This window comes from Pinus tabuliformis, chromosome 2_2 (genome assembly GCF_031772625.1).
Source record: "Pinus tabuliformis cultivar Carrire ecotype Pingquan chromosome 2_2, CPIR1, whole genome shotgun sequence".
Classification (NCBI taxonomy): Eukaryota; Viridiplantae; Streptophyta; class Pinopsida; order Pinales; family Pinaceae; genus Pinus; species Pinus tabuliformis.
Genome location: NC_142300.1, coordinates 928,719,577 through 928,735,762, shown reverse-complemented (window position 1 = coordinate 928,735,762; position 16,186 = coordinate 928,719,577). Strand labels below are relative to the sequence as shown.

The 16,186-nt window shown below is 37.6% G+C and overlaps 1 non-coding gene across 1 annotated transcript; it reads left to right on the top strand.

Annotated features, from left to right (window-relative positions):
* The first annotated feature begins 6,922 nt into the window (after positions 1 to 6,922).
* Positions 6,923 to 6,996, top strand: TRNAR-CCG (transfer RNA arginine (anticodon CCG)). The gene has a single exon. It is a non-coding gene; the product is annotated as a tRNA-Arg (tRNA).
* The last annotated feature ends 9,190 nt before the right edge of the window (positions 6,997 to 16,186 follow it).

Here is a 16,186-nt window from a genome sequence, read left to right as displayed (position 1 = left end):
GTATCGATCCTTTGTCTATTCACTCATGGGCGATAATTATTGTTTTTCCCTATCAAATTTTAGTTTTCAACTAACACAGTTTTGCAGATTGGTTCGGTAGATCCCACATTATTCGAGTTGTAACGAACGGGCCATAACCATTAAAATGGTTCGGTGTAAATGGAATAGATCGAGATCTATCTCGAGATTTATTGTATTTTTTATCTTGATACTAAGATCTTGTCCATATGAACAACTCTGGGCAGGGTATTTTATCGGAGAGTCGTTGTTTAAAATGATCAAGGTTGTGGCTGTGTCGACAAGTTCGACCCTATTCGCTTATCATATATTCAGATTCGATGAATCTAGACCATTTGAACTTGTATCCTTCCTTCTCGTATTAGAAGGTATAGGGTTTTCCAATCTGGAAAATTTTGTTATCTTACATGCACGGTTAGGATACAATCAAGTTCTTTGTTATATTATTATGCAAGTTATGGGACAAAGATACAAATTTAAAGGCTCATCTACCGACGGAGATAGTGAACATTTGATGAATCAAATATAAATTTGACTGTTGTCTTTCAGTTAATTCGTTTGAAAGTTTAGATCAAGCGAATAGAATTGGTAGGCGTCAATCGATCCGTGGAACGTATAAAATATTTCACATATAAGTTCGTTATGAGATGAGCCCACTCATCTCACAATGATATAAAATCATTTCGGACAGATCTATTGCCGAGTAGAGATCTATTTGTAATGGGGCAGAAAGCAGCTTCTTTTGGGTCGCTGTCCACATAATTTCTGGACAAGGGGTAATAGTTTCTTTCTTTCGTCCCAACCCAACAGACTTCTTTATTCTATTGTTTGTTCCAGAACGCATTCCATGAAATATGTGTATTCTATAAAATAGTGGGGTAGATTAAAGCAAACATTGGTCCAGATGTAGATCTAATATGCATAGCCGGTAGATTGCATTTTTGTGATATGTTACCAGAACGGAACTAGAGGCAAGGAAGAGTGTTTGTCCCAATATGAAAATCTTGGGTCTCAAAAACCATGTGATGATCTTAGGTGAAGAAAGAGAACGAACCAAAGGTTCGCCTTTAGCTAGGATGGATCAACTCCAGAGAATTTCTCTGCCCAGGTATTCGGAATATCCGTCGTACTTGCCACTTTTATGGTTCAAAAATAGGCTCGATTTACCGCACATAACTTATTGTAGAGAATCCTAGTTGATCAAGATCTTCGCCCCGATATTTAGCAAAGGGATAGATACATCCGGGATTTTCGATTGAACGGAAATTTTGTTCAACCCCAACGGAATGCGTTGCGTTTGGATGGAGCTAAAAGTCACATGTCCGATCGATACTTTGACTGCTCTATGGATTGCTTGGAACATATGATATTCGAGAGAACTCTCGAATTTTTCGAAGAACTAGCGATAAAAAAAAAAAATAAAAATAGTTTATAGGTTTGATCATCTGGTATCGGATCAATCTCGATCGATCCAAAATACTAATATGCCTGCTCTGGTCCAACGTTCCCATCCATCGATCTAGATAAGGACATGAGATTGATATGATCTGAAAGACTTTTCAAGGCCAAGTCATAGGGACGGACTATGAGGGGATATATATAAATAGTATCACTTAGTGGAATGTATAGGGCTATACGGGCTCGAACCGTAGACCTTCTCGGTAGAACAGATCAAAGTTCTTATTATCAAAATAATTTGAACTGTTCCAAGAACCCAACATGCATTTTCTCGCATTGGGCTCTTTCATTAACTGATGGAAAGATCGGTTAGTCTGCCATTCTCCTCTTTCGGTAAGATACTAATATGGCTCTGTGTGCTCCAAATTCTTACCCTTCGGAAGCAATCCCAAAGTTATTCAAAAGGTTTTTTTGACGTAGGTCTGCCTTGCTCGGGCATAGATTGACTCAAATAGAGTCTCTTCTATCGCTCCAAAAGTAAAATATGACACTTCATACACCTAAAAGTTCATAGAGCGAAAAGAATCTATTTTGAGGTCCCCGTATTAAACTCATTATGCCTGGCATTTAACAGAGCTGGGATTGACCATATCAATTAGATCCGTAATTCGAATCAGATCGAACTTAATCTTTGTCATGTTATTGTTCCCCAGAGAAACAAATTTATAGAGTAAGACTATTTCACATAGAATCTATTTCGTGGATCGGACGAATCGATAAACTCTCCCGCAAACCATTGGCGCACGTGTAAACGAGGTGCTCTACCTTGCTGAGCTATAGCCCTTCCTTGCCAGTTTTGGTGATACACTACTATACTAACCAGATGGATCACTTTATGTCAAGGTAGATATTTCATGATCCAATACTATGATCCAATACGTTCCAATAAGTTCGATCTGTGCCAGGGACACATACATTGTCTATACATTTAATTCGATTTCGATTTAGAATCGTTTATAAATCCAACTCTACCTATGAGAATAAATGACCCACTTAACTCAGTGGTTAGAGTATCGCTTTCATACGGCGAGAGTCATTGGTTCAAATCCAATAGTAGGTAAACTTATTAGATGCCATCGAGTTTTCAATGGTATCTAATAAGTTTTACTCCACGTGTTTGGATCGAGGCGGAACATTGAATCCATTTTTCAGATCATTATAGAAAATGTTAATTAGAGACGGGGGGCTAGCATTGATAGCCTCTAATCGGTTTCTAGCTCTTTTCAGAGCTAAATCAGCCTCAATTGCTTGTCTTTTGCCTTCGGCTCGAGCTAAGTCAGCTTTAGCTATTCGAAAATTTTCCTGGGCTTCTCGGGGATCGATGTCAACATCTCTCTCTGCATTATTTACCAATATAGTTATTCTATCACTGTCTATCTTGGCGAAACCGCCCATCATAGCCATAGTGGACCACTGCCCATTGAGACGTATTTTCATAACTCCTATATCTACAGCTGCCACAAGTGAAGCATGATTGGGTAATACGCCAATTTGACCACTATTAGTAGATAGAATTATTTCTTTAACTTCTGAATCCCAAATGACTCGATTAGGAGACAGTACACGAAGATTTAGGGTCATTTTCAGAATTAACTTTCCATGCTGGAGTTTATAGCCTTCGCGGTAGCTTCATCAATATTACCCACCAAATAAAAAGACTGTTCGATAAGACCATCTAATTCTCCAGAAAGGATCATTTGAAAACCTCTAATTGTTTCCATGAGACCCACATATTTTCCCGGGAACCTGTGAATACCTCTGCTACGAAAAAGGGTTGTGATAGGAAACGTTCAATTTTTCTTGCTCTTGCCACGATTAAACGATCTTCCTCTGATAATTCATCCAGTCCAGGAATAGCTATAATGTCTTGAAGTTCCTTATAACTTTGTAAAGTTTTCTTAACCCCTTGTGCAGTTTCGTAATGTTCTTCGCCTACGATCCAAGGTTGGAGCATAGTCGATGTTGAATCTAAAGGATCCACTGCTGGATAGATACCCTTCGCAGCTAATCCTCTCGATAGTACGGTAGTAGCATCTGAATGTGCAAATGTCGTAGCAGGAGCAGGGTCGGTCAAGTCGTCAGCAGGTACATAAACTGCTTGAATCGAGGTTATGGATCCCTTTTTTGTGGAAGTAATTCTCTCTTGCAAAGAACCCATTTCCGTGCTAAGAGTTGGCTGATAACCCACGGCGGAAGGCATTCTGCCTAATAGGGCGGATACCTCTGATCCCGCTTGGACAAAACGGAAGATGTTATCAATAAATAATAGTACGTCTTGCTCATTGACATCTCGGAAATATTCGGCCATGGTTAGAGCAGTTAAACCGACTCTCATGCGAGCTCCCGGTGGTTCATTCATCTGACCATAGACCAGAGCCACTTTTGATTCTGATATTTTTTGTTCATCAATTACTCCCGATTCTTTCATTTCCATGTAAAGATCATTCCCTTCACGGGTACGTTCTCCTACTCCTCCAAATACAGATACCCCTCCATGAGCCTTAGCAATGTTGTTGATCAACTCCATAATGAGTACTGTTTTACCCACTCCAGCTCCTCCAAATAAACCAATTTTTCCCCCACGGCGGTAAGGAGCCAAAAGATCTACTACTTTAATGCCTGTTTCGAAGATGGATAATTTTGTATCCAACTCTGTAAAGGCGGGAGCAGGTCTATGAATAGGAGATGTTATGCCAGCATCTACAGGACCCAAATTATCGACAGGTTCTCCAAGAACATTGAAAATTCGTCCGAGAGTAGCTCCACCAACTGGAACACTTAGAGGAGCTCCCGTGTCAATCACTCTCATTCCTCTCGTCAAACCATCTGTAGCACTCATAGCTACAGCTCTAACCTTATGATTTCCTAATAATTGTTGTACCTCACAAGTAACCTGAATTTCTTGACCGGCTGTACCTTGACCCTTAACTATCAATGAATTGTAAATATTAGGCATATTACCTGGAGGAAAAGAGACATCCAGTACTGGGCCAATGATTTGAGCAATACGTCCCACATTTGTTTCTACACTTGCGGAAACCCCAAGAACAAGAGGATTTTTTCTCATACAAAAATGGAAATAATTTCCATGAAGAATATATAAATATGATTTTGCCAATATCATCAATAAAAAAAAAAAAAATGTTCCATATTGGGTCGATCAGACCAGTAAATAATAAATGGAAGTTACCACCTGGGTAAAATCCAACTTTATTGAAAAGTTTAAATTCATCCATATTTGGAATATGAAGTAGGTAGATGGATATGAATAAGGATCATGAGGAAGTCTTCGATTTATCTATAACTAGAACCAATTTATCCATAACTAAAACCGAAAATACTTCAAAATTATGTCCAGATCATCTGTGAAATATGAAACTTGATATTCATGACCTTTCTCTCATTGATCATTATCTCTTCTCTTCATACGCACATCTGTATATGTATTTTCGGACAATTCGCACCATTATGGTCAAAGGTCCATTCGGTTCCTTGATTTCATTCATGAACTAGTTTAACCACTGAAAGGTTCTCGGGTCAATCCATGGAGGAAGAACTTCAAGAGCAAAGATTGGGTTGCGTCATACATAAAGAACACTATACAATGAGAGTGTATCTAGCACCCCAATAACGGACGACTTTTTGTAGGATATTTCTATAAAAATTGATTGTTTACGTTCGGTCCATGTCGAGCAGACCTCGTCCTTGCGAGAAATAATTATTAATAAAGGAGGGACTTATGTCACCAAAAACAGAGACTAAAGCTAGTGTCGGATTCAAAGCTGGTGTTAAAGATTACAGATTAACTTATTATACTCCTGAATATCAGACCAAAGATACAGATATCTTGGCAGCATTCCGAGTAACTCCTCAACCCGGGGTGCCACCTGAAGAAGCGGGAGCAGCAGTAGCTGCTGAATCTTCCACCGGTACATGGACCACTGTTTGGACCGATGGACTTACTAGTCTCGATCGTTACAAGGGGCGATGCTATGACATCGAGCCCGTTCCTGGAGAGGAGACTCAATTTATTGCCTATGTAGCTTACCCCTTAGACCTTTTCGAAGAAGGTTCTGTTACTAACTTGTTCACTTCCATTGTAGGTAATGTATTTGGATTCAAGGCCTTACGGGCTCTACGTTTGGAAGATTTGCGGATTCCCCCTTCTTATTCCAAAACTTTTCAGGGTCCACCTCATGGTATCCAAGTTGAAAGAGATAAATTGAACAAATATGGTCGTCCTTTATTGGGATGTACTATCAAACCAAAATTGGGTCTATCAGCCAAAAACTATGGTAGAGCAGTTTACGAATGTCTCCGTGGTGGACTCGATTTTACTAAGGATGATGAGAACGTAAATTCCCAACCATTCATGCGCTGGAGAGATCGTTTTGTCTTTTGTGCGGAAGCCCTTAATAAGGCTCAGGCTGAGACGGGTGAAATTAAGGGACATTATTTGAATGCTACTGCAGGTACATGTGAAGAAATGATGAAAAGGGCAATATTTGCAAGAGAATTGGGAGTTCCTATCGTTATGCATGACTACCTGACGGGAGGTTTTACCGCAAATACTTCTTTGGCTCATTATTGCCGAGACAACGGCCTACTTCTTCACATTCACCGCGCGATGCATGCAGTTATTGACAGACAAAGAAATCATGGTATGCATTTCCGGGTACTGGCTAAAGCATTGCGTATGTCCGGTGGAGATCATATTCACGCCGGTACTGTAGTAGGTAAACTTGAAGGTGAACGAGACGTAACTTTAGGGTTTGTTGATCTACTGCGTGATGATTTTATCGAAAAAGATCGAAGTCGTGGTATTTACTTCACTCAAGATTGGGTATCTATGCCAGGTGTTCTGCCCGTAGCTTCAGGAGGTATTCACGTTTGGCATATGCCTGCTCTGACCGAGATCTTTGGGGATGATTCCGTACTACAGTTTGGTGGGGGAACTTTGGGACATCCTTGGGGAAATGCACCTGGTGCAGTAGCTAATCGGGTTGCTCTAGAAGCTTGTGTACAAGCTCGTAATGAAGGACGTGATCTTGCTCGTGAAGGTAATGAAGTGATCCGTGAAGCTTGTAAATGGAGTCCTGAACTAGCTGCTGCTTGTGAAATATGGAAGGAGATCAAATTTGAATTTGATGTGATTGATCGCTTGTAATCCAGTGACTTTCGTTCTACCAATCGGACTCGGCCCAATCTTTTACTACTACCCCAAATATTAGTCCAAATCGTGAGCGGAGATATGGAATTTCAGATATCAATATATGGAATTTCCATATATTAATATCTATATATCAATATCTATGTAGATATTGATATATAGATATTTCCAAGGTTAAATATCTCAAACAGAGTTATTTATGAAAATTTTTTTGGGTCAAGCATTCGATAACGAATCCTATTCATCCTTTACAATGATCTTATAGATCATTCGATAGGGTTGGTAGCTCAGCGGATCAGAGCTCATGGTTCCGGACCGTGAAGTCAAGGGTTCAAATCCCTTCTAGCCCAAAAGATGTTGTATTTTAAATGAAAATTCCTTTCCATCGCGGTATAGGAGAGAATCTTTCTTTATAATAGAATAAAGTATTCTATCATAATCCCGGATCGATACTTCAGATTCCTAATCAATAATGAATGGAAATGATTTCTCAATGATTCATTCCACTATTGATTAATAATTTTCATCATTGTATTTATACTTATACGACTTCTCTTCATACAAAATAAGATAGGAAAAGTAACAATTTTCACCTTTATATGGAAGGAAAACTCTATGTCTATAAAGGAGTGGTTCGAAGACAAGCGTAAAATAACTGCATTACTAAAAAATTCGGTCGAAAGGGATAGTAAGGATGCCAATGAGACGGAGAAAAACAAGAATAAAAGTATTGATTACGCTAAAATTAAGAAGTTATGGGCTCAATGCGATAATTGCGAGAACTTACTATATCTCAGATTCTTGAGAGAGAATCAAAGTGTTTGTAAAGAATGTGGATATTATCTGCAAATGAATAGTTCAGATAGAATAGAACTTCCAATTGATCGTGACACTTGGCGTCCTATGGATGAAGACATGTACACTCTAGATGTTCTTCAATTTTATTCTGAGAATGAACCTTCTCATTCTGATAATCTTAATTCTGAGGATGAATCTTATAAGGATCATATCACTTTCTATCAAATAGAGACAGGTTTAACTGATGCTATTCAAACAGGCATAGGTCAATTAAATGGTCTTACTATCGCACTCGGAGTTATGGATTTTCAGTTCATGGGAGGTAGTATGGGCTCTGTAGTAGGTGAGAAAATAACCCGTCTGATCGAGCGCGCTACCGCGGAATCTCTTCCATTAATTATGGTGTGTGCTTCCGGAGGAGCACGTATGCAAGAAGGAAGTTTTAGTTTAATGCAAATGGCTAAAATAGCTTCTGCATTATATATTCATCAGAAGGAGAAAAAGTTGTTATATATATCGATTCTGACGTCACCGACAACTGGTGGAGTGACTGCTAGTTTTGGCATGTTGGGAGATATTATTATTGCCGAACCTAAAGCGTACATTGCATTTGCAGGTAAAAGAGTAATCGAACAGACATTAGGTCAGAAAGTGATTGAAGATTTTCAGGTGACTGAGCATTTATTTGGTCATGGTTTATTTGATCTGATCGTTCCACGTAATCTCTTAAAAGGTGTTCTGAGTGAACTATTTTGGTTTTACGTTTTACGGTCTTCCTTGTAAATAAATAAAAAGAAAAAAATGAACGTTGAGTTTCCTTATCAGGAAAAAGGATCAAATCGAGTTCCTTGTAACGGAAGTGACAGTGATACAGTTTCTTATCGCGGCGAAGGAGAGAATTGCTTTTCACCCCCTTCTTATTAACAATTTATGATCCTCGAGCCTATACTAACAATCCATATAGCCAATTCTCCGCTTTCAGAAATCAGAGAAATTTTGGTCAGGATTCATGTTCTTCCACTATTTTACTTATATAGTAAGTGTTCTAATGGATCTCTATGTTGTAATATAGAACTCATTGTTGAACTCATCGAGATCTTATTAAAAAAAAAAATTGCCCCAACTGGAAATGCTTTTTTAGTATTTTCGGGAGAGACGGGGAAAGGAACAACGAACACTTGCATACATGTATTCTATGAAGAAGGACGAATGGGACCGCTTATTTGGTCCCATCACTTATTTGACCTTATAATTATTCTTTGTAATATGGATAAACATTTCATTGATTAAGTAAGGTACTCGTTCTATGATAATTCCTAACCTACTCCCTAACCTACTCTCTAACCTACTCTCTAACCTACTCCCTATCCTACCCTCTATTTTGGTGCCTTTAGTCGGCTTATTACTTCCGGCAATTACAATGGTTCTTTCTCATCTGTATATTCAGAAGGACGAGATTTTATGAATCTGATCAAATCAGATTTAATAAATGGGTTTAGATCTTTCAATTGCAGAACAGATAGGATATCTATATCTATTTTAGATGATATAAGATAGAACTCTTATAGACACAAAATAGGTATAAATATCCAAATTATATATATATGAATATGGATATTTATTCATATTCATATTCATATACATATACAGATAGGATCTACACATATGTCAATAAATAGGTATGGGTCAATATGTTAATGTGGTCGGTTTTATTTTTTCATACGGTATAGATATCTATTCCAGGAGATATTTATACTCCACTGATCCAATGTTGTTTCTAAAATTGAGAAATTAGGGAAGGACCCATTTGAAATGGATGGTAAGAATGGACAAGAAGACAAACTTGGCTGACTTAACTGAAAATTTATCTATCTATCTATCTATATAGATAGTTCATAAGAGTTTGGGAACCAAAGGATAAAAAAGTTGGCTATTCCCTCAACTTCAATAGGATGGAATTGAATACAATTTTTTATGAATCGTCGATCCAAATGGCTCTGGATAGAACCTATAACAGGGTCTCGAAAAAGAAGTAATTTCTTTTGGGCTTGTATCCTCTTTCTGGGTTCACTAGGATTTTTCCTAGTCGGGATCTCGAGTTATTTTGGTGAGAACCTGATACCCCTATTGTCATCTCAGCAAATACTCTTTGTTCCACAAGGAATTGTAATGTGTTTTTATGGTATTGCAGGTCTGTTCATTAGCTCTTATCTGTGGTGCACAATTTTGTTCAATGTGGGTAGTGGCTATAATAAGTTCGATAAAAAAAAAGGAATTGTATGTCTTTTTCGTTGGGGATTTCCCGGAATAAATCGTCGTATTTTCCCACGATTTCTTATGAAGGATATTCAGATGATCAAAATGGAAATTCAAGAAGGTATTTCCCCTCGTCGTGTTCTTTATATGGAAATAAAGGGCCGACAAGACATTCCTTTAACTCGTACTGGTGATAATGTGAACCTAAGGGAGATCGAACAGAAAGCCGCTGAATCAGCCCGTTTCTTGCGTGTATCCATTGAAGGGTTTTGAAATCGGGGGTGTCTTTATCCTCGACATATATTCAAATGTTTTTACATTTGAATGTATGTCGAGGATAAAGGAACATGAATAAATATCCAATCAGGAAATTTCAATAAATATTCCATTTTCATACAATGAAATTTCAATAAATATTTCATTGTATGAAAATGGAACGATATAGGATCTTTACGAACAATATACTATTTTTATGAAATAGTATAGAAAGAGGTAATATAGAAAAAGCAATAAGTTAAAATAGAACTGGTACCAGTAGATGAATATGATGTCTCAGAAACAACAATTACTAGATAGAGTGGTCCGGTTTCCCTAAAACTAAAACGCTTTTTTCCTCTCATCACGATCCAATTATGACTTTTTGTCGTTCTCTCATTTTTCAAGAGCGTTTGTCATCTTTGGAGATAACTGGGGAAATATTCGTAAAGGATCTAGTGATCAGGATTCAAAAGATCTTGGCAATGAATAAGACTTATGTTACTTCAAGTTATTCTTCTAAAAAAGAAGAAGATGAAAAAAATTAATAGATAATTGGTCCATATATAAATGATTTGGAATGATCTCCTTATGCTCCGTCTCACCCATTTTGAACAAACCTTTTACTTTTTTCCCGAGTATATTTTTTTGATCGGGATCAAACAATTACGCAATAGATCAATCTATGGATCCCATACCTCATTCTATCACTCGTACTTTGTCTAGATTTCGGACAGAACTGACAAGTGAATCAGGTTCGTTAGCGATTCACGAATTGGAAGTGTCCGAATATAAAGCATCAGCTTCCCTACGATATCTCGCATGTTTAGTAGTACTGCCTTGGGTAATTCCTATTTCATTACGGAAAGGTTTGGAGCCTTGGGTTACAAATTGGTGGAATACGGTTAAATCTCAGAAAATTTTTGATTATCTCCAGGAACAAAATGCTCTGGGAAGATTTGAGAAAATAGAAGAACTATTCTTGTTAGAAAGAATGGTGGAAGATTCTTTGGGAACACATTCACAATCTATTCGTATAGAGATTCACAAAGAAACGATCCAATTGGTCGAAATGTACAATGAAGATTGTATCCAGATAATATCACATTTATTAACAAATCTAATAGGTTTTGCTTTTATAAGTGCTTATATCATTCTGGGTAAGAATAAACTCGCTATTATCAATTCTTGGATCCAAGAATTCTTCTATAGTCTGAGCGATACAATGAAAGCTTTTCTAATTCTTTTAGCAACCGATCTATGTATTGGGTTTCATTCACCCCATGGTTGGGAACTGATGATCGATTCGATCTCCGAAAGTTATGGATTTGCCCATAATGAACGAATCATATCTGGTCTTGTTTCAACTTTTCCAGTCATCTTAGATACGATTCTTAAATATTGGATCTTCCGTCGTTTCAATCGTATATCTCCTTCACTTGTAGTAATTTATCATTCGATGAATGAATAAAGAATAGGTAGGTTGTTTTCTCCGACCGAAACAATTGAAACAGAATAATAAAGTGTTTTCCGTGTTCAGGAATTAGCTATTCCTCCCCTTCATTCTTCTCCTGGTGCGAGACTTCCGATTTCTTATTTTTAGGTTTGGTTGAATCAATATAGTAGCAGAATTTTTGACAGGTAACTATGATAGCTACCTACTCTCACCCCAAAAATGATTTGGAACCAATAATTGAACCATGCAAAATAGAAATACTTATGAATGGGCGAAAAAGATGACTCGGTTAATTTCCGTCCTGGTCATGATACATATCATAACTCGGACATCCATTTCGAATGCATATCCCATTTTTGCACAGCAGGGTTATGAAAATCCCCGAGAAGCCACTGGACGTATTGTATGTGCCAATTGTCACTTGGCAAAAAAACCTGTGGATATTGAGGTTCCACAATCCGTGCTTCCCAATACCGTATTTGAAGCAGTTGTTAAGATCCCCTATGATATGCAGATGAAACAAGTTCTTGCTAATGGCAAGAAAGGGGCTTTAAATGTAGGAGCTGTTCTAATTTTACCCGAGGGCTTTGAATTAGCCCCTCCGGATCGTATTTCCCCTGAGATTAGACAAAAGACGGGTAATCTTTATTTTCAGAACTATCGTCCCAATAAAAAAAACATTATTGTAATAGGTCCTGTTCCCGGTCAAAAATATAGTGAACTTGTGTTCCCCATCCTTTCACCAGATCCTTCTACTGATAAAGAAGCTCACTTCCTGAAATATCCCATATATGTGGGTGGTAATAGAGGAAGAGGACAAATTTATCCCGACGGGAGTAAGAGCAACAATACGGTCTATAGTGCTTCAGCAACAGGAAGAGTGAGCAAAATTTTACGTAAAGAAAAGGGTGGATATGAGATAACTATCGATAATACATCAGATGGTGGGCAAGTGGTTGACATTGTACCTCCAGGACCGGAGCTTCTTATTTCAGAAGGCGAATTGATCAAGGTCGATCAGCCATTAACGAATAACCCTAATTTGGGTGGATTTGGTCAAGGAGATGCAGAGATAGTACTTCAAGATCCATTACGTGTTAAAGGTCTTTTATTATTCTTAGCATCTGTCATTCTGGCACAGATATTTTTGGTCCTTAAGAAGAAACAATTTGAGAAAGTTCAATTGGCCGAGATGAATCTTTAGGTCCATAGATTTTTGAACATGAAGTTTACTTATTGATTCAAAAATTAATACCCCTTCGGAGCCTTTTATCCTTCTTCTCCCTTATATATTCTTGATAAAATGTTCATTTAGATCTAAAAATGTTCATTTAGATCTAAATTGGAATAAAATTGAAATAGGGAGTGACTCCATAAGCACTGGAACAGATCAACTTGTTGAACGATCCCCGATATGCTATATCGTGTACTATATACATGCCATTCCCTCCTTTCCTTGTCCAAACGATCCGGCCGGAAAATAGAGATAGATCGTAGGGAGGAGAGATGAGGAGAATAACTAAGCAATCTTGGAGAAGATTCCTATTTTCTCTGATCCCATTCTCCTATTTCATTATTCGAAGAACTAATTGGGTTTCCGATCTTGTCCTATTCGTCAATTCCTTCGTAATTTGAAGATTATTTTGTACGTTATACTGAAAATTCCTAAAGAAGGAAGAGCAGACAAGTAAGGGGCAATATCACTCATAAAAAAAAAAACCTATAAAACTTTTGATAGGGTTTGTTCCTAATGAGAGAAAATGAATAAAAGGTGTTTTTCCTCCTCTTTTATTTTGTAAGCCAAAAAAATAGAAGAAAATATTCTATATGCACATTTAGATTCTCATAGTTCGGGTTTTTACAAAAACTTCGCATAATCTTCCATCAGATAAATGAGCAAATATTTAGTACTTAATATTATCCGTTTTTCTGTTGTTCCTTCGACAGATATTTAAATTTGATCGATCCAAATTTTTTCCGATCATATAGCGGAAGAATAGATTGGCTCATCACTTGACTGAAAGGCATTGAATGAAGTAAATGACAGAGTCATTTTATTTGTACGAATCTTCTCTTCTAATTCAGATTAATATAGAAAGAATCTCAAAAAGAGATTTCGATAAGGCCTTACCCTTCTTTGAAGGGTAAGGCCTTATCGATTTTTAACTTTCGCATGTATACTATTTCCCACAGACAGTAAGTGCATTTCCCCTACTATAGGGATGACCCTAATCCGGAATATGAACCATAGAAAAAGACACCCAGTAGACCAATCACGATAATACCAGTTACAGTACCTATCAACCAAAGAGGGATCCTTCCAGTGGTATCGGCCATTTCTCTTACTCCCTTTCAAATTTTCTTAAGTGGTCATACTCGAGACATAAACAGTCATAGCATAGATAATTATGCGTATTGGATCTCTTCGAATGGAGTGAGAATATTATCATTGTTCCTAATTGAAAAAATAATTGGAGAATGGAACAGCAAGTACAAAAATTAGTAGCAACCCCCAGTAGAGACTGGTACGATTCAATTCAACATTTTGGTCGTTCGGGTTCGGTCGTGTCATATCTACATACTTCCTCTTCCTTTAGTATAGAGTTTATCGTTGGATGAACTGCATTGCCGATATTGATCCCAAGAAAAAAACTGTAGGGATAGCTAGCCCGTGAACGGCCAACCATCTAACTGTAAAAATTGGATAAGTTCTATCTATAGTCATTAGTGCCTCCTAAAAAGATCTAGTAAATTCATCGAGTTGCTCTAACGGATCGAAACGGCCAGTTACTAATGGAACCTCTTGTCGACTTTCTGTGAAATACTCATTTGGCCGGGGGCTCCCGAACACATCATAAGCCAAACCCGTGCTTACAAATAACCAACCTGCAATGAATAGAGAAGGTATGGTAATGCTATGGATAACCCAGTATCTAATACTAGTAATAATGTCAGCAAAGGAGCGTTCTCCCGTATTCCCAGACATGCTCAGCTCCATATATTATTGTAAAGTCAGTCAAGGGGGAATTGATCCCATGAAAGATAGAGATCAGGAAATAGAAAACTACTGATATCTTCTCCAATCCTTGTTCGATTGTCAATGTTATACCAAGGGTATCTTTAAAGTCTACTGGACCAGTATAGCTAGCTTTCTTCTGACACAGCAATACAATTTTGATGAGTATCGAGAAGGAACGGGATAGAATGATTCTGTTCCTGCCAGCAGTTATTCTATCTCTGTTTGGTCGACTAAATCCCAACAGAAAGAAGAGAATATTGCATGTTCCGAGGTCCGTCCGGGCGTAAGGAACCCCAACTCCCTCAATCGATGTTGTAACAATAGCATAGTGGAAATTTTCGATTGGAATTAGCTTCTGCATACGGGTGACTTTAGAACCGAAAAAGAGGATGAGTGCCGCTTGCAAAGGATATCAATCACTATCAATAAAACTCATCCAGAATATTATTCTTTTATATTATTCCTTTTTCATTCCGACATGACATTATGCCCGTGTAGATTAACCCAGTAATTCAAATTGCACGGGGATCATTGGTGCTACGCAGATGTATGTTGCTTTTCCAATAGTATCCGGCACAGATGGAGTTATGCCACAGACTTATTATATAGTACCTTGTATTAACGAGTAGGTGTTACTTATTAGATAAAACCAAGTGGATAGTGCAATAGAACCTAGTCAATTTTAGGTATGTGAAATTACAAGTTACTCTTTTCAATAGGTGGAATTTCTGTAATATCGGGCTCTACTCGCTATAATAATTAATATTGAAAAAACCTAATCCGTCTAGAGGGTCGAATGATTGGATCAATAAGATCGAGAAATGAAAGGACAAACTGGATATTCATATTCTTTCTTACACCTAAACGTGAAATTCACAAAACTTTGGCTATGTCTGTGGAGAGTTTTCTTCCGGTCCAGTCTCTGGACCGATAGCTGCTGGTAAAAAGATAATGCCAGGTGATCCAATCGTACTGATTGAGAATTCATTCACCCTGTAAGAAGATTACATTCGACAATTTGTGAAGGGGTTTGCCGGTGCTATTCATTAGTTGCTCGATGAATGATTTCTAGGATAATGAAGAGATTTCTACTATAGATCTCCTCTCATCCATGTTCATTCATACATATCCTATAGTAGATATAGGAGAATTGGTACGAATTGGGACAATTGATCTTTTGTATTCTGATCTCAAGGTTACGAAAAGAAAAATTTAGGTAATTGTCTCATGAAGATATGTATAAACCATATTTCATTCAGTCCTTCCACGCCTACTATAACTATAATTAGTTATTTCGGTTTCTTATTGGCTTCTATCATTTTCACCCTAGTCCTATTCATTAGTTCGAGCAAGATACAACTTATTCAAAATGAAGGAAGGGGAAACCCTCTCAGTTCACTATTTCAATTTCAATAATTTTGTTTATTCCCTCTATATAAATTTCTGATCATTGAGATTCATAGCAAATTAAGGGTACTATCCAGTATAGCTATTATCCCTACTTATTCCGTTGAATAGAAATGATTGAGGCTTTGCCATCCGGAATTGTGTTAGGTCTAATTCCTATAACTTTGGCCGGATTATTCGTAACTGCATATTCACAATACCGACGTGGTGATCAATTGGATATTTGATCCTGGAATATCCTCCAATTTCATTGGCCTCCTACTTTTCCTAGGAGGTCAGATTCCATTGCTCGTTCCAGTTGGAATGAATTATCGATAATTTTGAGGGTTGGATTTGATAGGAACAGAAT